Source organism: Heliangelus exortis, chromosome 5, assembly GCF_036169615.1.
Source record: "Heliangelus exortis chromosome 5, bHelExo1.hap1, whole genome shotgun sequence".
Taxonomy (NCBI): Eukaryota; Metazoa; Chordata; class Aves; order Apodiformes; family Trochilidae; genus Heliangelus; species Heliangelus exortis.
The window spans coordinates 14,577,962-14,603,516 of NC_092426.1; the positions used below are offsets into that span (position 1 = coordinate 14,577,962).

The window sequence follows — 25,555 nt, forward strand, 5'->3', positions numbered from 1 at the left end:
GGTATTTTCACCTTTTTCACAAAGGTACTAAAACTGACAGCCAAGGATGAAATTTTCTAAACTAACTAGACATAGGGCAAAAAAAGAAAGGATTGTTTTAAAAGTGAAATTACATCTGAATATTTAGGCATAGACATATCATGATAGGCTTTTATTTTTCTCTTTCCATCAAGGTCTGAGTTTTTCCACTTTATTTTGTCAGTGAAAGAGTGATAGTTCTAGGCTATTGCAAGAAAGTGGTGCTAGAAGCCTGGTGCACTGCTTCCATTTTCGACACATGACATTTGGAGAACAGAAACAAAAGTGACAATCTGATAGAGAAGAGGAGTAGAAAATGTAAAGAGGGAAAAAGTGCCAGGTGTGGTGATGCAGAGTTCTTCAGATCTGTTAATTTTTTAAATGTGTTTAATAAATGGATATTCTTGTGCTCTTTGTTCGATTTCTATATTCTCCATAGTGAATATCTCCATATACTGAAAGAGAAAAATGGAAAGCCTGTGCAGAATGTAGGAGCACTTCACCAAGCCGTGGAATACTCAATAATTAATTTCCTGCCAGGAGCTGGGTTTTTTTTTTTTTTTCTCTTTCTTTCATTACACCACCAGTGGGAACATTTTGTTAGAACATAAGAATATTTTAAAATCTTCCTTACTGGAAGCTTGGTTTAGGAGCATCAAAAATATGCTTCTTTCTGTGGCACTCGCTAGAAAGAGGCAACATCCTCAGTGGGAATTAGTCACTTCTAGATGACATTTTTGTCCTGTGGTTTGCAATACTCTGAGTGTATATTTAGTAGTATATATCTTTCCTTAAATTCTTTGGGATGAAATATGTGGAGATGAATGTGCAGTCAGATGTGTTGTCCATGTCTGGCAAAAAAGCGCTCTTACCACCATGTAAAAATAATTATGGTTTGAATGTTCATTTATATATATATAAATATATCTCACAGAATCACAGAATTGTCATGGTTGGAAAAGACCTCTAAGATCACAGAGGCCAACCATTAAGCCAGAAAAAAACACCATGCCCACTAGAGCTTATCCTGAAGTGCCACATCTACATGGTTTCTGAATACTTGCAGGGATGGTGATTGCCCCACCTCTCTGAGCAGCCTTTTCCAGTGCCTAACTACTCTTTCAGTAAAGAAATTCTTCCTAATATCTAACCTAAACCTTCCTGGTGCAACTTCAGGCCATTTCCTCTAGTCCTCTGGTTATTTACTTGGAAGAAGAGGCCAGCATCCACCTCCCTTACTACCTCCTTTTAGGTAGTTGTAGAGAGCAATAAGGTCTCCTCTCAGCCTTCTCTTTTCCAAACTAAACTATTGGAGTTTCCTCAGCCTCTCCTCATAGGACTTGTTCTCTAGACCCTTCACCAGCTTGGGTGCTCTTCTCTGGGCATGCTCCAGCAACTCTATGTCCTTCTTGCAGTGAGGGGCCCAGTGCTCAAGGTATGAATAATTTTATATATACGTTATATATATATATACACACCCATATATATATATGTATATACTTATATAATAGAATACAAGGGTTAGAATGTTAGAAGTTTACCATTTTTCTATCAGAGGACTAGAGAAGGAGCCCAAAGTCCTGCTTCTTGTCATCTTGCTGTTCTCTCAAGGTTTGATCCAGAACCAAAAGAAATCCATAGATTCCTTGATTTCAGTAGATTTAAATACTTTCCTCAGTCTCAGGCCTTCACCACTAAGAGCTGTATGGCCTTCAAACATATTTGGAGGGCTACACAGGAATATCCTGTAGTGTTGATTAAAATAATGCAAAAAACTGATGACAGGCTGAAAGAAATAAACTGGAAAATACCATCTCAACATGCTGCCCATCCGTGCCCTAGTTTGAACTTACTGGTGAATCACTTTGTCATGAACTCCCTCTGTGCTCCCATTTTCCTTGCCTTCCCATTTGGCTGCTTCAGGTCTAGACTTCTGTAAACTTTAGACAATGGTAACTGTAGCTGTAACTTATATGAACCTGAGCTATTTTTGAAGTAAAAGGTCCTGAAGTCTATGTCTTAAGAGGTAACAGTGATCTTTAACTAGTAATAGGTAACTCTCTGTCAGTGTGAGTGTCTACATATCTTTACCTTGGGGGGCTTACTCATCTCGGATGGATGTCCAAAGCCAGGTGGTGCTCACAGTCAGTCAAGAACTCTTGAAAATTTTTCTTTCTGTATTTTTGTTTATCCATTTATGTATGAAGATTTACATATGAAGTATAATTTTTATGATTGTTGAACTGAGCTACAGTTATTTATTCTATATTAATTACAAGGTACAGCAGCAGTCAGCCAATTTGCTATAGTTTGATATGACTTTCAAAGACATGGAAATTTTATGAATGGAAGGGAACCTTTTTTAATGTAATCATACATTCTGACAAGGGTAAGATGCTGTAACTATTCATTACTTAAGCTCTTCCATAACTTGTCCCCATATTCATCAGGATTTCATTCTGCCTGTAGACATGTTCATTTCAGTGGAGCTCCTTGTAGGTTAAGATGACATTTAGAAAGATTAAATTGCCTGGAGATCCTTAGACAAAGCCCTGTAGAACCACTGGTTTATGCTATTCTATGTAAAAGTGGAGTAAAATAAGCCTGAGAGTTACAAGTGTCAATCCTCAAATTAAAGATTCACATCCATGTGTGGGAAAGCAAAGATAAAGCTTCCAACATAAGTCTTGGGTAGGAATGGTCTGTGTAAGGGCCCTCTCATCTCTGATATTATTGGTCAGCAATGGAAGGAAGAATTTCCTGCTCCAGGTGTAAGAAATTCTGGCAGTGAATTAAAGGAGCAGGAAGAGGTAAGACAAAGCCCAGATTGCATGTTTCAGCATGCAGTTTTAACAAGGTCAGTGTCTAATTTCTCTAACAAATTAGGAGTCTGGTCTCTCCGTCCCATTGCACGGATGAAATTGCACCAAATTCAAATCATGCCCAGTAGCTTTGTAGTCAAATGAATTCTTACACCCAAGTATTAACACTTTGTCCTAAGATACTGTTTGTGTTTGGCATCCAAGCACAGACCTGACTTGAGGCATGGGGTTGATCTACTGTCAGTTCCCAGCATCAGCTCTTTCCTTCTTGGTGAGCTGCTTGAGCACTGAGCAGCCTTGGTGTTAGAGCTGGTGACATCTCAGACTGTATTGTGTGCCTGAAGTTGAATAGCATTAGTTTAAAAGTTGTAGTCTTCAGGGCACTGGGTCAAAACTAATGTCTATTTAAAAATAGAATGTGATTCTCATAGTTTCTCCTGTTGTTTTTTTTCTTTTTCACTCAGCTTGGCCAGAAATTTAAACAAATTTCTTTCTCCTAAAGACAATTTGAAGGTTATGTCACTTGCATACTGAAATATTTGTAGCATTCACTTTGAAAACGTTACAAAGGAATTACTGTTTTCTTTTTCTGTTTTAAAAACAGCTTTCTGTTAGACTAGAAGAAGCAACCTTGGGCATTTTGGCTTGTCATTGTCCATTTAAACATTATTTGTTTATGCCCTGTGCTGTTTAAACTGGCTGTTATTGCAGAATGATTGTTAAGGGCATAAGTTTAAAGGGGAAGAGGCAAATGTTATCTGTTTTGTCATGTAAAAGTCAAAAGGATACTCAAACTTTTGTACTGAGGAGAAGAAATTACCAGATAAGCAGTCACATCTGTGTCACTGCTGGGGTGGTGAAAGGCATCACAGCATCTTTTAGTGTCTTTTTCTACATGTCTCTTTAACTGCTATTCTATTTTTCTTTCCCCAGCCAGTTAAATACAGGGAATGTAGGTGGAAGATTGCAAGATGGTTTTTGCTTCATTATAATTGCTGCATATTTCTATGCAAAGAGCTGTGTTTCAGCTGTAGTTAGAGGCTTCGTAGCCACAAACAAGTTCAATTCATCATCTTTTAAGTAGGAGACTCCTCATAGCAACAGCCTGGATGTCCACAGAGTGAATGCCTGTGGACATGTAACCTGCAAGCAGAGAGGATTTCTTTCTAAAACCAGAGATCTCACTGAATCTGAAAAGATATTATCAAAAAAACCTAAAAAGATAACACTCATCTGTATGCTTATTACTTAATTGAATTAATCAGGACCTATTTGTTGAAATAGTATGGTACTTTGAGGGATTCTATTACTTATTTTCCATGAAGTCAGACTTAAAAACATATTTTATGCTGTAGTATCTTGAAAGTTACTTCTCAGTATATAGCAGTGTAATTCAGATCTAGTGAATCTATTAATAATTACATTGTATTTTTTATACTTTTTAAATGTTAGCATCTTTTGCTGTTCCTAGTCAGAAGTTAGACCTTTTCTAGACCAGTGGGTTTTTTTATTGCTTCATTATAGAAACTTTAATGCACGTCTGTTTTGGTAGTATGATTCTGGCTGTTTACAAAATAAATGCTCTCCAAAATATGTGTCACTGGAATAATTTCAAATAGCAGCAATTATACTGCAGTCCTTGTTGTCTTTTAGTGCATGTATCCCTTTGGGGCATCATCCTATCCTAAGACTGGGGATGAGTGCATTTTGTGGTGTCCCAAGCTGGGCAAGGAAACCTCTGTTCTTGCACAGTGTCCCAGACCAGGTAAATGTGGTCATTTAGTGGCATGGTTAGATTTACACCCCAGCCAGACCCCAGCCCTGCAATGCAGATCATTCAGGGCTGCCTTGTTCATTCAGGTGATGTTCCATACATCCGAGTCCATCCAAATCCCTGCTGAAGGAGGGGATGCTCTATACATACCCAACAAAAGGCTCAGCTAGATCAGGTTGTGCCACCAGAGCGTCCATGTGTACAGGGATTTTAAGTAGAAGAACAATTTTTGTTTGAAGGCAGTAAATAATATTCCTCTTTTCTATGTTGCTGGTTTTATGGCTTTTTCAGAATCTGGACTTCCCAGTTTTCTGTTTCATGTTTGGGTTGTGTTAGAGGCTGTTGTAATTTCCTGGTTGTGAAGTCACAAATGTCTAATTAGCCTCCATCATGGTTTATGCCATCATGCTCCTGTTCTTATACTGGGACCCCCAGGGCAGTTTCTACGTGCTGTAGCCAGACCTACATACCCAGATTTTAGTATTGCATTTGGGACTGGCCCTTCAAGGATCTGAAGCTCTTTCAAGCAGTTGTCCACAGCAGTTGCAGTCTCCAGATTAAAAGAGCCCTTAAAAGAACACATTTTGTATGTTGTACCAGGAAGAAAGTATTTACAGGGGAGAAACTACCTTCAAATAAACTGACTAGATACAGTTTTCCTTCCCCAAACAGTTTACCATCCCTATCAATGGTAACATGGCAGGTTTTACTGTTCTGGACTTATCCCTGGGGGTAATTAATTTGTTAGTACTTCTGAAACCTGTGAAAGGTCTTTCATGTGTACTAATTTGCTAGTGCCTCATAATTCTTGAGTGCTTATGGTAAGATGCATTTTAGTTCTTTCAGCCTGTTTTTCCTATGTTTTCTTAAAGAAATTTTAAAAAATCTCTTGCTGGTCAGGTATCCAGGTGTTTATTCACATGTTGTGGGAGCCATAGCTCAGCCTGAACCTGCCCCTGCAAGGGACTCTGGCTGAAGCCGAGTTGTTACCACAGCACCGGGGCTGGTTGCAGCATGGGCTGTCCCTCTCTTGTGCACTTACAGTCAGAAGTACTTTGCCTTTCTGTTTTTGTCTTTGTAGAGAGCCCCCCTAATGTCTATCAATAGGTGTTTGTGTGTGCATTCAGAGTAGTTCACTACTAAGGGCTGATTATATTCTTCTTGGCTCAGTGAAAAATGGGAAGGGCAAGAGAGTCCTGGCACTGTGACAAACGAGAGCAATGCCAATAAAGATAATTTTGTTAAAAACTGATCCTTCATATGACTGTGTCTGGACATGTCATTAAAGCTTTCTAGCTCTTACTGATGTTCGTGATAAACATGAACTACAGCTATAACTTAATAAAGATACAGTATTTATAAATAACATAGTTTGAAATGTCCACTTCAGACTTACTGTCTTGGATGTATGTAAGGGAAGAAACATAAATCTGTCCAAGCTGTTTGCCAGGGGAGAGTAACCACGCAAAAAGAAGTGGGCAAGTCCATGGAAAAGTGGAGCACCTGATCCTGGCTGCTCGGTCTTTGGAGCCCTAAGGGTAGCACAGGAGGGACTGTGGTGAGCACCATCATGTGGAGCTTAAATTTGGTGAATCATGAAGTTCTGCCAAAATGAGAAGATGAGCTTTCAGAGGCAAAATTGCCATTGATTTTCTTTTTTTGACAAGTTACAGCATAGGCCTGTGTCTGTTACAAATCCTGAGCGATTCCAGCAGTTACTGTTCAACCTAGCAGGGAAGCATTTGGTCCTGGTCTTTTTTCTTAGTTCCAGGTAGGGCTTTCTCTGTTGATTAATGCCACAGAACAGCATTTAGTTTCTGTTACTCTCATGGGGAGTTTTGGTCTCTTCTTTGGTTTTTGTCTCTCTCTTTAAAAAAGATCTCTCTGGTTAAAGGTTTGAAGTTACAGAGGTGCTTGGGTTAGGTTTTCCATTTCTGCCTGTTACAAAGATAAAAGATTTAAAGGAACCTAATGTTAGTTAAAAAGAACTTGTACTCAGCCTTCTTCCAGAAGTTAATACACTTATTGACCTTGGCTAAGAAAAGACAGAGTATGAAATTTTGCTGACTAAGCTGCACTTCTTCTTTTGAAGGTAGATGGTATTTTTGATGTATTTATTGTTGGCCTTTCAAAACTTCAAAACACTGTGTGTTTATCAGAAAGATCAAAGAAAAGAAATGTAATTGTCTTCAAAAACTGTGTGTATCAAGAGGAAGCACCATGTTTTGCTTGCTAATACAGCTCAGGGACATCATAAAATCCTTCATCTGTAATGTTGCAGTTGACAGTATCACTCATGATGGAGTTTAATTTAAGAATCTGGAGGTCACAGCAGTGTGGCTACTCTGAAGTCAGGAAGTGGCTGAGGCCATGGTGATGGTAGCCCCTGTCTGCAGGAGACAGGCCACACATGCTTCCCACCCCATCCAGTCCTGGATGCCAGGGAGAGGGGCCATCTCTGGATGCTGCAAGATCCAGGTGTAGCTGGGGGGATCTGGAAAGCTGATACCCATCTCTCAAGACTTGCTTGCAACTAAGTAACACATCCAGTATATTAAGTTTTTGTTCTGATCTTGGGTATTTTTCAAATCCTTGACTTCTTTTAATTTGTATGGGGAAACGTTTAAGCATTTTTTCATTATCTATCCCTCATCTGGCTCTAGAGCAAATTTTTTCATGCATATTGAGTTCACTTTTTGCTGAGACTGATGGGGAAAGCCAGTTGCAGAGGTGGTCTGGATGCCTACAGCAAGCTGGGATTAAGACATTTATGTTTCATCCCTCAGGCCAGTAGCCAGTTTTGTCATTCAGGCACTTAATTAGGAACTAAATGTTCACTTGACCTCCTATATTGTAATTTCACTAATGAACCAAAACTTACAAAGGGTGACTGACTGCAGAGCTGCTGCAGTTTGGTCTCTATGAGCCAGAGTTTCCACTTGTTTCACTTATCACACTAACGATCAGTTTTGGGTTCTAAACACAGGCTGTCTCTCAGGAGCTGCATGGAAAACACAGTTTAATGTGCAAACCATGTGACAAGAAGATCAGCGTGAGCTGCCCACTGTATTTGGGTTTGCCAGTCCTGCTACACCTGTATGTTCTTGCACGCTGCATTCTTACATAAGGCTGGGGCTGCTACAGATGTGGAAATAGCATTTAATAGCTGTGGTTTTACAGAAAGAGTTCAAGCTTGACTTTTGCTACTCAGATAATATTGATGCCTGTAGGCCTTCTATCCCCCTGCTTTGCATTTGTCTTGACTAAAATTGAAATTTGTTCTTAAGACATTCTAGCAGGAATTTATTTTATTAATGTTTGTGTCTCATGGACTTGATGTATTTCTCTAGGTGCACCCCCATGTTAGTGCTGGGAATCAAAGGCAGATGAAAGCTAGAGAGTATTTCAAAACTGCCCAGACATCCTAGTGACATCCTGTTCTGTTTGCAGATGTGGAAAGGTTTGGTGGAGTAGGCCTTGAACCTTGGTCTTCTTTTTCCAAAGTGACCATTGTAGTTACCTGACCAAGTTCTTCACTCCTTTTTCTCTCCTTCACCATCAGACAGCAGAAGCTAACAATGGCATCTTAACAATTCACATGAATCCTAGGGTATGTGTGCTGCCTTGTTTATCATAAACTTTCACAAATTGGAAAGAAGCTACAAACCCTTCTTTCTTCCCAGCATTTGGTGTCACCATGTTTGGTGGCAACCAGTTTCCTTCTGGGTTTGCTTGTGCTTGTGGATGTTCTCTCCAGTGCACAGGAGTTGGTGTGAAGGCTGAGTGCAACCAGATTTCATTTTGGCTTGGCTTAGGGTGTTTTCTTAATGCAAGAAGAACAAAATGCTTATGGAATGGAATCAATGTGCTTTCTTCTACTTTTCCCTATTTGTGAAGATGTATTTCTTGAAGTCTCATGTTGATCATCTTTATGAGTTACCATTTATTATTTTCATGTATTTTTTTTCTCCAAGTGCTTTGGATTTACCCCAGTCAAGATCCAAATCAGCTATGCTTCCTCTGCTTTATCCTGCAATGCTTTCAGTTCTTAAGTTCACCGAGTTGGTTCCAGGAGTTTTGTTTGCTTTGGTCTGAGTTTATGTTGCTAGAAAGGAGACAAAGGGGAGCTGGGGAAGGAAGAAAGCTTACTGCTGGAAGAGGGTAATTGATGATGAACATGTCCAGGAACGGTAATTTGTTTTCTTTGAGGAATGTATGGTAATAAAAGCTTTCCCTTTGCATGTATAAATTAATCAGATTTAGTTTTATCCCAGGCTGAACTTGCTGTCAGGTCATACTCTCCACTTCAGTTCTCAGAATCATCCAGATGTTATTTTAACAGAGAGCAATGCTGTGTTCACTGTCCTGAAACCCTGTCTCTCTAGTGCATGGATCTGAATGAGCACAGCAGGGTAGAGAGGAAGACCAAAGGAGTGTTTGCTTAGGGCACGGATGAAACACTTTAATCCTGCATGAATGTAGAGAGATCTATCTAAAGATGTCTGTCTGCCCTGGATTAATATAAAGATATATCCTGCAAGAGAAGGAAGTGAGAGAGTTAACAGAAACAAAATTAGAAATAGGAGAGCAATCAGATTCCATTTTTCCTTTCTGCAAAGGTCATACAGGAATGAAGCATTTAATTGCCTCACCTTGAAATGTGGTTTATAATGGAAGCTCTGCGATACCTGAGAGTGTAGGCTGCCTTGACCTGAAGCCAGTTTTAGCTGGTGTCTGTGGAGTTATAGATTGATAAATAAGCCATTCTGACCTGCTCCTGGAAGATGCTTTTTCTTCTTGGTTTTCTTTTCCCAGCTTCACAAGCTCTTTCACATTTGTCTGGTCATTTTCATCTAGGCTTGGCTTCAGAGGAACACATTGCTGATTAGTCTCATGATTCGTAGGGTTGAGTTATTAATAAGTAAAGGAATGAACAGATGACAGGTGCTTTTCTGAGCCCTTTCCTCCCACTTTCTCAGTCTTTTCTTCAACTGGAGCATGGGCAGTGCTGAGACCTGGTAGCTCCTGAAATAGCCTCGAGTCTCCCCTGGGCAGAGCCTCCCCACTGCGCACAGGCACTGGTTTGCAATCAGCATGCACGTAGGAGCTGATCCATTGCTTAAGGCTTCTTTAGGAACCCCAAAGAACAATAATATCCTGTTGACTAGGATTTTACTATTTATATCCATCAGCTGAGCAGCCGCCTCCTCTGCCTGCTCCCTAGTTACAGGGCTGTAAATCTCTCTTTGAACCACATTGTCTGTTGCATGGTTGATGATACGATTTTTAATTTCAAGATTAATTTGTCTGAGGCACTTAGAAAGGCAAATGTATTGATGAAAAAAAGTCATCAGCTTTTCCTGCTTTGTTAACCTGTTAGGTTTTTGGACATTGTGCAGACTGGCTGGAAGGGGTATCATTAGAGAACAGTACAAACCTATAGCAATGCAAAGGGGAAAACAGATTCCTTATAGGCATGTTTGTGGAGAAGTCCTGACAAACATGTCAGATTTAAGACTGAATCCTGCCACCCACATATGCTCCCAGAAGTTTCTTTCTTTCTTTCTTTCTTTTTTCTTTTTCCTTGGTGTGTTGCTTTTTTTGGAGGTTTTTTCTTTTTGTTTGCTTGTTTGTTTTCTGCAGCAGATTTTCAATCTACTTAAGCAGAAAAGGTGTCATCTTCCAGAAAAACCCTTCCCTGGCTTTGAAACATAAGGAAAAACATGTCAGATTTAGCCTGGTATTTTTTAGGCTGCTTTTTCAAAGCTGAGCCTTTACAGAGAGGCTGTATAATTTACTTTGAAGAGAAAAAATACAGTAAAACCTGTGGGAGTCTGCTAGGATGAAGTGAAAAGAAAGCAATTATTTCACTGCAAGCTTTTTATGAAGATTTTTGAGGCTCTTATCATAAATGAAAGTGTGTTAGTAATGGGACTTAGTTATAAAGCCCAATTGCTTTGGCTACAGTGTGGAAAAACCCCATCACAGGGGGAGGGGGTTAAACCTGATGTGAATCAGAAGCAGCTACTGCTCATAGATTGAGCTATTTTTAACTCTATGAACACGGCTCACGTAGTTTCTCAATTTTGAGTGCCATCCTGCATGCAGGTCTGTGGACATGACTGCCAGAGACAAAGGTCTTTTCTGAAGACCTTGCTAGTTTATCCCTCAGGGAAACACCATACAGCTTACCTGCTCCCCATATAACTGGGAAGCACCCAGTTCCTTCTGCTTTACACTTTGGGGGTCCAGTGGTCCTGTACAGGTCCCCTCTCCTGCATTATTGCTCCCCAGGTCTGCCTTTTGAGGGTTTGGAATGTGTGTTCATCCTCTTTTTAAACCACTGCAAGCAAAATGTTCAGCAGTTAAAAGCAAACTGGGAATACTCAGAGAAACCAGAATATTTTCTGAAACCATTTTTTAATTATAGTGAAAGCTTTGTGCTTATAGAAAGTTCAGTGTATTTTTGGTACCATCTGGATACGTAAGCTCGGACAACAAATCACTTCTGACATAATGACGACAGTGTATAATACTGTGTTCTTCTAACCCGTGTCTCATTAATGTGGAAGCACATGGATTTTCCTGCAAAATGTTGATTCACCATCTGTGCTAGTTTTCTCTGTATGGAGTGAAAGACTGCCCTTTGTGTTGCGATTGCAATGGACTCGTTCTGCTTTTAATGACTTCCCTCTCTTGGACCAAATGGGTAGGTCACGGAACAAAATAAAACTACACCAAACAGTACTTTCTGCTAATGGTTATTTACCTTGCTTCCAATGTGGGAGCTATCAAAATTTATTAAGGTGGAACTCACAAGATTAAGTGAGATTTTTCTGATGTTCTCACTTTCCCTTTCCCAAGCTTTGGCTTTAATTTGTTTTTTTTCAGCTGCAAGCTCCTGGTCTTTGGGAAACTGTGAATTCCTTGTATGCCCCTTGTAGATGTCAAAACCTACAACAGAGATCATGAAAAGGGACAGTAACATTGCTAGAGTTAGATGGTATAGGTGGATTTAAAATGGTGTAGGTAGGAGTTGCCCATTGAGTCAGTCATAGTGTGGTTTGAGTTGTGTTGCCCTGAAGTTATAAAGTAGCCTAGAGGTTATTTATCTTCAGAGACAGAAGCTGGCATTTTGAGTCTGGTCTGAGTCTAGGCATCCTCAGCTTCATTGTGCTTCACTGGTTTTTGAGTGGCTCTTTAAATTCTTCTGCCTTCATTGTCAGACCTTTTGTGTTTTCAGAACGTAGTTAAATTTCTTACATAGAAGGTGTTAGAAAGCAGTGTGTCTCTTCACCATGATGTGATTTGAAATACCACAAAAAAGATTTGAAATATACTATTTGCTCTGAAACATTATTCCACTGTCATATAATTGGAAACTTCATTCATATTGCAGAGTTTCATTCAGACAGTACTGATGCTTTCCAGATGAAGCCCATCAAACCCAGGGCTCTTTAACCTTCTTATTTTTGCTTCATCTCTCTTGAGTCCTTCTACTTTTTCATATTCTTGACCCTGCGAAATAGACAGAATATCTCTAAATAAATAAGTGCACTAGCAGTAAAAATTTAATATGTTTCAGTAAATTTATGAGCATAGTATGATGTAGCACAGTACAGTTAAGAGACAAATTCTGTTTTCTTGCACTTCCAGTCGTTTTTCTTCTGCAGGCTTGTGACGATAGATTGCTTTGTGAAAGATACTGATCCACATTTTCTTAGTGAGTTTTTAGTGCAATTTTGATATATCAGAAAATAATACCAAAAGGGAAGGCAAGGGCTTAAAAAGGCTTATTTCTGCTGTTGTGTGGTAAGAGATGCAGAGTATCAGTCGAGGGGTTAGACTTCTCTAAGGACACTGCTGGGGAAGGTGGTTACAACTGGACAACAAGAGGAAGACTGCTCCAAAGGGGCTGGAGCCAGGGAAGCTGGAGGAGCAGGAAGGTGGCTGATCCCTTTGCTTTATAGGTGCTTTATAGGCAATTCCATCTCTCTTAAGACACAGTGAATGACCTAACTGCGTGCAGTAACAAATTGGTAACAGCAATGGAGAAGGCTTTCTTAGCTCCTTGAGGCTAACTTGTGGTGGGGTCTGACAAAGTAGAAGCAGCAGTGGCTGGCGGCAGTCTGCAGGATATTAGCAGAGAATTGGCTGGAATAGTGTTTCCTGAAAGCAGAGAATGTGAATAGGAGAGACGTGAATATGTAGGTAGATAAAAGCCCATGATTTTGCCCGCTGGAATGACAGAGGTTTTCATGACTTAGATATAACAAATTATGCACATGCTGAAGCCTCTTTAAGGCTGTTGAGCTTGCCTTCATCCTCCCTTCTTGTTGTATTAATATCCTTGCCTGCAGCTGGGACATGGCACCCACTGCATTTTTTGCCATTGAGCTCAGTGGGGCTAAATCAGGCTGCTGCAGTGGAGAAGCTGCTCATCTCCACCACTCTCCTGTGCATGGAGCTGTATGCTGAGGCTCTGGGCACTCAGTGAGTGTCCTCCAGAGGCCACAGCTTGCATCTGCCTGTAATCCAAAAACCTGAATATACACAAATACATACCACAATTAGATCCAGATCCTCAGATCAGCCTGATATCCTGTGTACTTGTCCTTGACTGGCATGCTGTCAGGCTGGCCAGCAGCACATCTGTGCAACAGGGGTGATGTGGAAGCCCCTGGGTAGATATTACAGCAGCTTCATGCGTGTATTTGCCTAGGTGTAGGAGGCATTATTATGGCTTCTTGCCTATTTTTCAGTAAAGCAATTAGCAAGTCTGAAAGGTCTTGCCTCAAGGCTCTCACAAACCATGAATTATGCATTTAATTCTGTATCCTGCCTTCCATTTCTGTAACATGCTCTTTCAGAAGATGGTGTAATGTCTTATTTTCCCTTCATGCAAAAATTCAACAGCCTAGTGCCCAGAGCAGGGGAATAAGACAGCCTTTTCCTCATCTCTTTGCAACGTAACAACTTCCCTTTTCTTTTTTTTTTTCAAGTGGTGTTTGTGAAAGAAAATGCTTTAAGCTGTTCAGTGCCTTCCTTGATGAGAGTCCTGAGAGCAATAGCAATCTGCTGGGCATTCAGCAGCAACAGCTGTTGCCTGCCTGATACTATTAAAACACAGATTTAGCATTTATTTGCAGTATCATAGAGCAATGAACCTGGCCACTGCACTTTGGTAGTAGCTAAGGAATAATGTAGAGTGTGTCTATGTGAGTACACTCAAATGCTAGTTTGGATTAACTTTCCTGGAATTTGATTAACTAAACTACTCTGGTGTGGTGGTTCCTCTGCAGAAATAAGATGACTGTACCTCAGCTTCTTTATAGTTAAGTGTAGACTGAATTAAGGATGCTTTTTTCCAGAGGAGGGTTACCTCTGCTGGTGTTCTCCATGAGACAAGCTGTTAGTGGGGTGAGTCTATTGGTGCTCCTTTGAAGTTGACCAAAGTCCCCTCAGCAGAGGTGGATGCAGGACAAGTGGTGAGGGTGGCACAGGAGAGGACCCTGACCTTCAGGGTCCCAGGACCAATGCTGGAGCTGGGCTTCTGAGAGCCACGGGCAGTGGATGGCAAAGTAGGGTAAGGAGGAAATTAATGAGTATTTTCCTGCATTTCTGTCCCAATGAGAAGCACACCAGGGATGCCTGAGCTCTTCTTAATAACAAGGGTGTTAAAAAAAGGCCACATGGCTGGGGAGGGTGTAGTGTATGTTTACTGTGCAGTTGATGAGGCAGGGCTATGTACCTTTACTGTGCTTGGTTCCTGGAAGCAGCTCCAGACATAAGGTTTCTCTAGGGAAACTTCTGCTTCCCTAAACTCTCCTGGGTATCCCTACACTGCCCCATGGCTATACATTACCTGTTCATCTGCTGATTCATGGGGTACAATTACTCCTCCAACCTCAGGGAAAATGCTTTCCTAATTCAGTGCTGCGACAGTGAGGGTGGAATGAGAAATGGCTTTCAACCACTTCAGGAGCTTGCTGCTGCTGCTGCCACCTCTCATGGGTCCCTGAGGAATCCTGCAGGAGAGCCAGCTTGGCTCAGATCAGTTATTTGGGATGCAGACCCACCCACACTAGTGATGGTAATTTTGGGCAATGTCAGTTGGGAAGTAATTTGGTCCCAAAGTCCCTGATTTTGCTGCTGGGGTTTCTCCATGGATGCTGGGGATTGCAGCATGTGGGGGTGGAGGAACTTGCAGATCTAACCATCCCGATAAAATTATACAAGCTTTGTTTCCAGTACCAGTGTTCCTGGGCTTTCTTTGCTCTTCTGCACTGAAAATCGTGTTTAGATACATAAGTCATTCACTTCCAGTAAATGTAAATTTAAATATTAAGATGGGAAAAACTTTGGTAGCAATGTGGCTGCCGTGATGCAAGCAAGGCAAAGTTTGTAGGGAGAGGTAATGTCTTTTATTAGGCTGGCTGATAAATTGCTTTGTTGTTTTTCCAGCTCATGTTTGTTAGCCTAATAAAAGCTACTACCTCACCTCAGACTTTTTTTGTGTGGTGTGCTTATCTGTGTAACATAAATCAGCAAAGTTAGCCTAGTACGAGTGCTCCTATTTCCAGATGGCAAACTATGAAACAAACAAATTCAAGGTTGATTTCAATAAATTCAGATTATTGCCTTTTATATGTTGCTTTTTTTCCTCTGATTTTTGAGAAAAAAGTATGTTCTTTCATATGTACAGAGTAATGCCTTGAAAATGTATCATTGCTCCAACAGCTTGACTGTAAATAATGTAAATGTAAAATAATGTAAATAACATTACAGCAGGGACTGACTGAGAATGACAAATAATCAAAAAACCACAGATGTGGCCTAGCTTTCCTGCAGTTGTGAAATGTGAGATTTTGGTCTTCATAGATAGCAAATGAATGTATCAAACTAAATTAGAAGGTAGGGGAATGTTGTTTAGCTATGCTGCTATAACCTGTTTTTTTCCAGTGTCTGCTTGGTCCCTGAGCAGTCACCCAGCAGCTCTCATGTTAAAAAGCAGTGTATAAAATGTGCCAATCCAGCTTGCAGGCTTATTAGTAATCCCAGCATATATAAAGCACCAAAACAAGAAGTTTCAGTGCTTGAAATGTAAATATTACAAATCATACATATATTTTCCCTAGTTCATTTGACTGTGTAGGGCAAGGCCTATTTGAAGTTCATCCTGGCTTAGTTTACTTATGTATGGAAAGCACTTGAGAAAAACTTCAGGGAGGGGACACCAGTGATGGCTGGGAGATGCCCGGGTGTTTCCCAAGCCTTCTCCAGGCTCTCAACATTGTGCCAGGATCAGATGTTCCCAGGAGCAGCCACAGTGTTGAATTCACCTTTTCTGTCCTTGTGATGGCTAGCAGAGCAAAGTGGAAATGTGTTTTAATTTAGTAAAGCAAGATGCAATTTACTAATGTTATTAGTAAAATGAACAGGTTTGGGAGAGCGTTGGTGTAAACAGTAGGGAGGTTGTTTGGCCTTCTCACTTCAAAACTATTTTGGCAAATGTTTCCTTGATGAAAATGCAATCTAGTCCTATCTGCAGTCACTGTGACTGCTGGTATTATAGCCCTGGAGGGTCCTTTGTGTTGACTTAGTCCTCATTAAAGTGTGCCTTGCTTGTAGCTGTGACTCTTAATGACAAACACCTTGAGCTGTGGCTCTTTTCAGTGGTTGGATGCAATTCCTGAACATAGCTGCCTTGTCTCTTAAGACCTCCTGGACTCTCCTAACAATTTTAGCTTAATGGGTGGCATTTTTCTCTCTTAAAGCCCTAGCTGTCTGGAAGCAGGTTCCCCCCAGCTAATCGTGCAGACTTCTTCCGGAGCTGTGATTTTTTTTTTTTTTTTTTTTTTTTTCCCTATCTTTGATGGTTGTTTGCAGTACGTGAGAATGTGAAATGCTAAATGCCTGGAAGAGGAAAGGACTTTCATTTGCTTTGAGAGAATTAGGCTCAGTTTCTGCTTCCACTGTAACTGTGCAGACACAGAAAAAGATTTGGGACCAGCAATGTAAACACTGCATGCTACGGTATTAAGCCCTGCTGCTACCAGGATGGCAGAAACACAGGGGGGAGTTGGAGGTCGCCCCGATTTCCTTTTGACAGAGTCAGCAAACACTAATCCTTCTCTGCCAAAGGAAAGTTGCCCTGCTGGCTCGCAGGGAGCCTTTGGTCACGTCAGACGGTGTTTATGCACCACACACATTATGAGAGCAAATAAAAGAGCAGAGTGTTCTCAGCCGGGCCCCCCTGTCCCACATAAATGCTGCCTTGTTGAGGCAGCTCGGCCGCTCGTTTTTATTGCGTTTTGCCGGCGAAAACTCCTTGCCTTGTTTTTCTGTGGTGTTTATAGAAGAGTGTGGTCCATCTATTAATCGCATGTGGTCTTTGCTCGCCGAGCCTGCCTTGGAAACCTCCAGGTTTGCACATCTGCCCTGCCCCGGGTGAAGATTGTAGTGTTACCTACAAGAGTCGATTTCCCCCTGCAACTGCATATTCTGAGTTCAGCCTTGTATTCTTACCACATTCTTCGCTTTCTGTCCTAATGCAGATTGAATATCAAGTGCTTATGCCCAGGTAAAACTGTGTTTGTTAGAATTGAGTCAGTCAGGTTAATGCTGAATTCATGGGACAACTGAAAAAACCCCAAAACCAGGGTATGTCTGAGGTGTTCATTTTGCTGAAAAGAACAAATAACTCGACCAAATCCCAGTCTTTGTCAATCTAAAAAAAGTTGTTAGGTGATTTCAGTTCTTGGCTTTCTTTCTGTGTTCTTACCTTTTTCTCTTGTCCTCCTTTTCCCCATCTCAGCAGCCTGAAATAGTCAAATATCAGTAAATGACTGCTAACAATTAGAGCTCTGATGATTGCAAATATGTCCTTGTGGTATGGCACAAAAGGCAACTTGAATTTTTCCTGTTTGAAAAAACAGCAACTTTCCCAGGTCAAAGAGGGAATTTTTGAGTCTAAGAACTTAAATAGTACTCAAAAAGTACTCTTGTTATAGTGATGTTAACTGTGTTTAAACAACAATTGAAGTGGTATTACAAAAAAATGCCAAACAACCCAAGTGCAAAACAACAGTGGAAAGCCCCACAACACCTGTAACGTAGGTTGTAATTCTTTTCAAGAGCCACCTGGCCATGATCTCTCTGTCACTTCTACCTTAGCATGATGTACCACGTTGTCCATGTCTGAACTAAGGTGAACTTGTCTGGAAAGAGACTGGAAGTGCTTCAGGGTAGTAGCTATGTGTGTGTATGTATACCTATGCAGTCTGGATCAAACTCTCTTTGATTTTAAGCTCTGCTAATAATTAACTCTCAGCATGTAGTAACTATCCAGCATAATGATAACCACACTGCTGGCTCTTGTCCACAAGGTTATTAAGGATGTACTACACAGCATATCCCTTCCACTCCATGTTTCAGAGTGAAATGTAAAATCATTTAAATTAGGGACAATTTTTGGCATCTTCTTCCAAACTCTTGTACTTTATAGGCAGATCTCAGTTCATCTGCCCTTTGACCTGTTACATCAGGCTTAGGGGGCATTCTTTTTGCAGGCACTTCATCAAAGCTCATGAGCATAGGTTATGCTCTCATGTTTGCAGTAGTGACGGTGCTTTTTCATGTTAAACTGGTTTGGTAGTGAACTGTGTGAGATTAAGTCCACATCTGGTTTTATCTAGTTCATTTTTTCCTGCTTCCGTGTTATATGAAGGTGGGTAAGCAAAGCAGTAGTTTGGTCTCTTTCTCATCAATCTTTCTCTTGGTACAGGAGACACAGCCAGGTAGTTGTAGCAGTGATTATTGCTGCTGATCACTGATGTTTTGGCAGTTCACATTGCTGAGAGATGCAAACAATAATGTAATTTTTGCTTAAAAAATCATCTGCTTTAAATATCAGCTGCTTGTTCTTTTCAGATTCTTGGTTCCTTTGCCCGAGGTGCATTTCCTCAATTTACTGTCATCCCAGCTGAAATCCTGGCACGGGTGCTTGGCCTGTGGAGCTGCAACACTGACTCTTGTTCTGGCGGCTGAAACTCTGCCAGGGGAAACTTTTCATTGCAAACTGAAGGGAGTCGAGGCAGCCCGGGCAGGGGGAAGCAGAGCAGAGCAATCATCCTCCCCCCTGCACCCTGCCTGACCCGAAGCAGTGACCCCACGTCTGGCCCCGCAGATGCTCTGTCCTGAGCCTCCCAAGTAGGCAATTTGTGGCCTCTTCTGAAGTGCATGTGTGAAGGAAAGGGAAAACTGAGCTGTAGTTAATCTTACGTTTCTAAGCAACCAGGTAATTCTCTGCAGCCGAACCCTAAAGGGAAATTCCTGATTTCCTGCACCCTGGAGGACGCTTTCGTCTCAGCCTTCTCCAGCTCCTGGGAGCTGGGCACCTGGGGCAGTGAAGTCCAAGGACTGTTAGGAGTTTTCAGGATCTCCATAAGTGTCATGGGGGAGGGCAAAAAGTACAAAAAGGGAGCTTTGTTGATGTTTTCCACATGGTGTAAGTAACAGGTAAAGGATGTTCCTTGCAAGATCAGCAGAATAGAGGGACTGTAAAAAGTTTAAATGTTTTACCCAGGGCTACACTGAAAATCTAAATCACAAGTAGGCGGTTCCTCTGTTGCAAAAAGAATCAAAATGTCTGAATAATGTATTGCAAATCCTGTGTGTAGTGAAGCTTCTGTTTGCTGTGAAATGTTGGTGACAAAAGTAACTGAATTCTGTTTTGAGTCTGTTTAAGCCTCTCAGGGTGACTGTAAGGGACTAGCCTTTTCCTAATAAAAGACTCCTGAACTTGAGATTGTGGAAATAAGAGTTTAGAGGAAACAGAGATAAAATAAGATCTCTGAGCTTATCCACCATCCCAAGAATGTGAATGCCTGGTTTGGGCTCCAGAATAATAATTATTAGACTTTTTTTTTTGGGGGGGGCAGCCACATGAACCATACACAAGAAGTTATAATGCAGGGATCTAAATCTACTCAGCCCCACTAGTAAAGGTGATACATGATGAAGCCAGAGGTGTGCTGGAATGGCGTGGGAAACTGGGTGATTAACCTGAGTCCCAGTTCCAGCCCCAGTGGGGAACCTCAGTGCCTGCTCAGTGAAGCGGAGCTGGAGAACTTGAGAAATGCTCCTGTGGGTCAAGGGACAAGTTTCTCTCTTGCTGAAGGCTGCCTATTTGATCAAATATAAATGTGGGTTAGACTGTGGGGAAAAAAAACAATCAAGGAATACAATGGTAGTCAGCAAGAGGGAGTGGAGTTAAGAGAAACGGGCAATGCCTGGGCCTTGCAGGGCAGATGCATCACTGACACAGGGTTTGGACATTTTGACTTTCCTGGTGTTTCATAATGTGAAATTCAACTCAGAACTGGTTGCTTTTGTCCTTTGTCCTGTGTATTGACAAATACATGCTATCAGCACATGAGATTCTGGGTCAGATGGACATTTAGTTCTGATCCAGCCTTGTCACTGTTCGGAAGAATGCTCAGTAAACCACATGAGGGTTTTGCAGCTTGGTTAACCAGATGTTAGGAGCACTTCAGTATAAGTCTACAAGCCTGATGCATTTAAACCTGCAACAGTTATGTGCTTTTACAGGGTGAAGCACTGGAGTAGGTAAATTTCTAACAATATTGCTTTGCAAGGCTTTGTATTTTGAGTTGTAACCTGTGGGGAGGGTACTCATGGGTTGGATATGCCTTTGGCTAAAGTGTTGACCAGGCACAATGCCTCATCCCATGTACCTCCTTACTGACCCCATTAAAGCCACAAAGCCATGTTTCCAGAACTGACAAGTAGCTTCTTCTCCCCCTGTCACCCTGGCCCTTCACCAGTTTGCCAACTTGTAACCCAACTGAGGGTTAAACTAGGACCTGACTGACTGACCAGCTCATGCATGGCTCACCTTGCACTGGGATATACAGAGGAACACAACCAGGGATGCCTAGAGCTGGATGTTTTTTATTTCAAGGCAGGAAATGTTGTCAGGGTAGATTATCTGAAATTGCCAGGAAATCTTCCAGCAAACTCATTTCTATCTTGAGTCTGTAATCTCTTATCGTGCAGCCATAGAAGAGTGTGCATCATGGGGTCCTGTGCTCCACAGGCTTCTGCTTCACATTCAGTGGTGTAGCTGCCCATCAGCCTGGCAGCTCCTGTGCGATTACATGAGGCTACTCTAGATACCAAGAAATAGTGTCTGGCTGGTATCTGGCAGCATGAGTAAAGCAATAGGAAGCCCAATGAGTTTCTTCCTCTCTTTGATGAGAATCTGAGCATGTGTAAAGAGAAAGATTAGTAGTTAGGAAGTGCCTGGGAAGACAAATTAAAGATGTTGTAATTTTGGTTTGGGAACATGGCAGAAATATTCTAGCTGACATCACCAGAGCTGCATTTGAATTGGGTGTTTTCTGTCTTCTCGCAGCATCAACATGGCCTTTCATCAGTCCTTAAATTAGTGTTAATTACAAGTCATAATTTATTTTTTTTGAACAGCAAAATGCAGCTGAAAGCAATTGCTTCTAATTGCTAATTTGTGTATGTACACCCAAAAATGGTAATCTCTTCATCTGAATACCCAGTTCTCACTGGAGTCAATGTGCTTTTGCTGCCATTTTTACTCTTCAGTTTTCTATCATATGATAATTTTTCTTTCTGTTGGCTTCTGTGGAAGCTACAAAATCTCTTTCTACAAGTGCTGTGATCTTCTTGAAAACATGACCTTATTGACTGGTAATGAGTCCACAGTAAAGACATGATGGCCTTTGGTTTTGGAAGTAAGGCTTAAAGGGCAGTCATTGACACTGGGAATTATTCAACTTAATTCTTGGAAGTTATGCCTAAAATGCACCTGAATCTCTGAATTTCCATCTGTGAAAAACATATCATGCCTTTTCAGTAAGCCACACGTACTACCGTTCTTTGCTGATAAGTTCATGATACAGTTTAATGCTGACCTCTGCAGTCCTAGGCCTCAGATATTTTTGGACTTCGAAAATTTAATTGAGTGATATCATGGCTTCTCTTTCCATCTGGGTATTTTCATCCTTGCCAGTGTAGGAAAGATTCAAAGCTGCCAAATTCTGCCAGTGGGAAATGGCCTTTCTAATACTGTAGACACAGTCTAGTTGAACAGATTGTTAGGTGGGTTGAAAACTGTTGGGACCACCTTTGGCTGCACTCCAGGGGATCAAAGGGGCTGTTGTCCAGCTGGCACCAAGTAGAGAGCAGAGTAGTCAGGGCTCGATGCTGAGGTCCAGGTTGCTTGACATTTGCATTACCAGGCTGGTGAAGACACAGTCTGTGCCTTCCCCCAATGCATTGATGGCATTAAATTAGGAGGAGCAGGTCACATGGCAAATGGGAGAACCTAAATCCAAAGGGAAAAACCTGGGGATGAGGCCAATCTGAAACTTGTGGAGTTCAGTAAGAAAAAGCAGAAGGGGTCTGTGCCTCTGCCAGACCAACCACGTGCAGTGGTATAGGCTGGGAAGTGACGGTATGAGTTGTACCCAAGTTGTTTCAGCTGTGAGTATTACCTTGGATGCCAGAAGTTCCCACTTGCTGCAAACAACCCAGCAGTGCACCCTGGCAGCAAATAGGGCAAACCCTCTATGAAGTTACATTGAGAAGACCATGGCCAGCAGACTGTGTGAAGCTTTTGTGCCTCTCTACTTGGTTACTGAAGAGGTTGCAGCTGGAGTGCTCTGTGCAATTTTTGCCCCTTAGCCCAGGACAAGAGGGAGGTAGAGAGGGTCCAGTGGAGGTAAGGTGACCAGAGCATGTCCCAGGAAAATATGTATACAGGCTTCGGGAGGTCCTTTCTATCCAGTATGTGTGTGACTGCATGAGGAGGGACTGAATATGTATTTGTGTGGTCAGTGGTTTCACTCTTTTCTTCTTGAACTCTGCCTGTTTGCAGTTCCGAAGGATGCCTGAAAAATATTAATATTCTAAGGTAGGAATATAAAGGGTTAATTACCAATTGTTAAATCAATGGTTTTTTCTTGTCTAAAATAGCCTAGGTTTTAGAAAGGATTGAAGGAGGAAATACCAGTGATTTTTTAGGCCACCAAGTCGAAGTGATATTAAAGAACCACTCGCCCTGTTGAGAAGAAATACAGTGTTGCAAGTGCTCAGGAATTTCTTTCCAGAGCACAAGAACTGCACCTGAGCTCAGTGCCCACTCTGCCTGGTGCCCTTCAGGCTGCTGTTCCCACAGCCAGCAAATGCCAACTGCAAGTGGATTGCTCCTTGGAAAATGTTGCTTGTGACTGGCACTGAAACACTTCATCCTATGATAGTGAGGACCCATTCATAAGTGGAGGCAGATGGAGGACTTTTCCATGATTTATCTTGAGGTGTATTAATTCAGTTTAGGAAGCTGAGTATTCAGAGGGACTTTGCGTTCAAAAGCTGTTCTCTGATTTTTCTGACTTTTGCGTTCTTACCTCAAAGATTAGATCCACCTCTAAGCCTGAGGTATACCTGTAGTACTTCTCTTCCCTCTAAGTAGGACAAGAGGACTTTTGAATGTGTCAGTGGCATTTCAGAGCTGTCAGGCTGTTAAGGAGGAAGGTGCAGCTGCCAGCTCTAGTGCAGACCTTGCACATATCTCTGGGCAGTAGGGCCAGCCTCCATCACCAGCCTGTAACGTGAAGGTTTCTGGACTGGAGCAGCATTTGTTCCACCTCTCATCCTGCCTGGATAGAAAAAGATACAGAGTGACAGAATCATAGAATGGCTTGCATTGGAAGGGATTTTAAAGATCATCTAGTTCCAAACCCCCTTCCACAGGTTGCTCAAAGCCCCATCCAGCCTGGCCTTGAACACTTCCAGGGATGGGACATCCACAGCTTCCCTGGACAAACTGTTCCAGCGTCTCACCACCCTCACAGTAAAGAATTTCTTCCTATAACCTGATCTAAATCTATCCTCTAATCTAAAACTGTCTCCCCTTGTCCTATCACTACATGCCCTTGTACAAAGTCCCTCTCCAGCAGGGATTTCCTGTAGCTCATGCTGTGTGCCCAGTGGGTCTCATTGAGTCCCAGCAGAGCTGGCAGCACAGAGCTCCCATGGAGGGGCTGCCAGGGAGCACAGCAAGCTTGCAGATTTAGTGAGAGCAGAGATTTTAGTAGTCTTCACCTACGGAAAGTAATTTTCCAGGCATGGTCTATGTTTAGCCGACTTCTGTTTGTTGCTGCAGCATTAACTCATTACAACAAGATAAATTTGCTTCATTTCCGCCGATGGGGCATCTTGAAGCTAATGTTGGAGGACTAAGAAGTCCTACAGCTTGAGCACAGCTCTTGTTTAACAAAAAGTGAAAAAGAGGGAATCTTAATCTTCCTGTAACATGCTGCCAGGATAGTTGTGCAAATCCCAAGCAAGGCAGGGATACATCGGTGTGACCACGTTTCCCAGCTGAGAGCACTTTGCATCTCAGACCTCTGCTGCCAGCCTGCTCTGCATGTGTCTGCATGATGGATCTTTGAGTCTTCCAGAGTTTTTTCTTATGCATTAGTCTTGATCTCTTAGATGTTCTGCTCCTTACTAAAGATTTAATTCTTTTACAGAATAGCTAATGCCTTTTAATTATTAATGCTTTCAGATATGAAATAATCAATGTAGAGGATCCTTTTATGGTTAGCTGGATTTAAAAGTTAGCAGCCCCTTGTGATTCTGATATTTAATGCATGAGTAGGGACTGATTCCTGCTACTGGGCCTCCTGAGATGGTGCATCAGCTGCTGCCTCTGGGCAGCATAACACATAGATGCATGAGAGACATTTTGTTCATTTTGTTCTGACCTGAAATGTTAAAGCTGGAGTGCCTCGGTGTGTGTAACGCTGCTCTAACCACATCTGTCTTAGAGCAGCATCAGAAAGGGGTTATGCATCATTCTGATTTTCTAACTTGCTTTCTGTTAAGGAGAGGAGCTACCTCAGTAGATCTGTGCCACTTTATCTGCTGTGAGACAGAAAAAACAAATGGAGAAGGTAGGAGGAACAGATAACTGTGTACCAACATTACAGACAAGATCAAAGACCGAATGGGGAAATCTGCACCAGAAAAACAAGGGCAGGGATATAAATGCAAAGAAGGAAAGGAGGAAAGTGGTTCTTGATCCTCATATCTTCATCCACTTGTGAAAAACAAGTTCTGCTGTTTACATTATTGGGAGCAGGATCCAGATGAGCAGCTAACAAAAAGTGTAATTGAACTGTTCTAAGTCAACAGTACGTTTACTTTATTCTGTGATTTATTGCAGGTTAGGTAGAGGTAAGGATTAAAGACAGAAGAGAGAGAGAATGAACAAACTCATAAGATAAGGACTTCTCTTGTAGTGCAGGCATGGTGTCTCTCTATAGCCCTTCAAACATTTCTTAATGCTTTTAAGAATCTAAAACATGTCAAGGTTTTGTCAGTTTTTTTTTGTTTTGTTTTTTTTTTTTTTTACACATGCAGTCAAAAGATTTGCTCTGATCCTGAGACCCTACAAAGTGCTTATGACAGGTGGTGACACTGGGGCACATGGATAAATTCATCTCATTGCTTCTCTCATGGTAAATGGCATAATTTAGCAATGCTCTGCTCTTAACTATTGGACTACGAATATTTCTGAAAATAAAACCATTAGATACACCTATCCAATCACTGAATATTTGATTAAACATATTGTAATTTTCCATCCTGTGTGAGGACTCATACTTTGTTTATGCAGTGTCTCCAGTCTGGACAGCAGTAGAAGTCTGTGTGTTGTGTGTGACTCAGGAGACTAAATAAAATGGCTCTGGGGCTATTAAGACATACTTTTACATGCAGTTTAAATGGAAATAAGCCAGTGCTGCTGCCAAGACAGGCAGAGCTATAACACACCCTTTTCCCCCTTGGCTCGTACAGGCACAAGTGTTTGTGTGACTGT

The 25,555-nt window shown here is 41.6% G+C and overlaps 1 protein-coding gene and 1 long non-coding RNA gene across 3 annotated transcripts in view; one reads left to right on the forward strand and one right to left on the reverse strand.

Moving 5' to 3' along the window:
• The window catches only part of CLMN (calmin), a 76,244-nt gene that overhangs the window by 3,349 nt on the left and 47,340 nt on the right, over positions 1-25,555 (forward strand). The gene's annotated exons all lie outside the window — the stretch shown is intronic.
• Positions 177-9,726, reverse strand: LOC139796988 (uncharacterized). Its single transcript, XR_011726234.1, has 2 exons — positions 9,386-9,726; positions 177-6,552 (listed from the first exon to the last, which is right to left on the reverse strand). It is a non-coding gene; the product is annotated as an uncharacterized lncRNA (long non-coding RNA).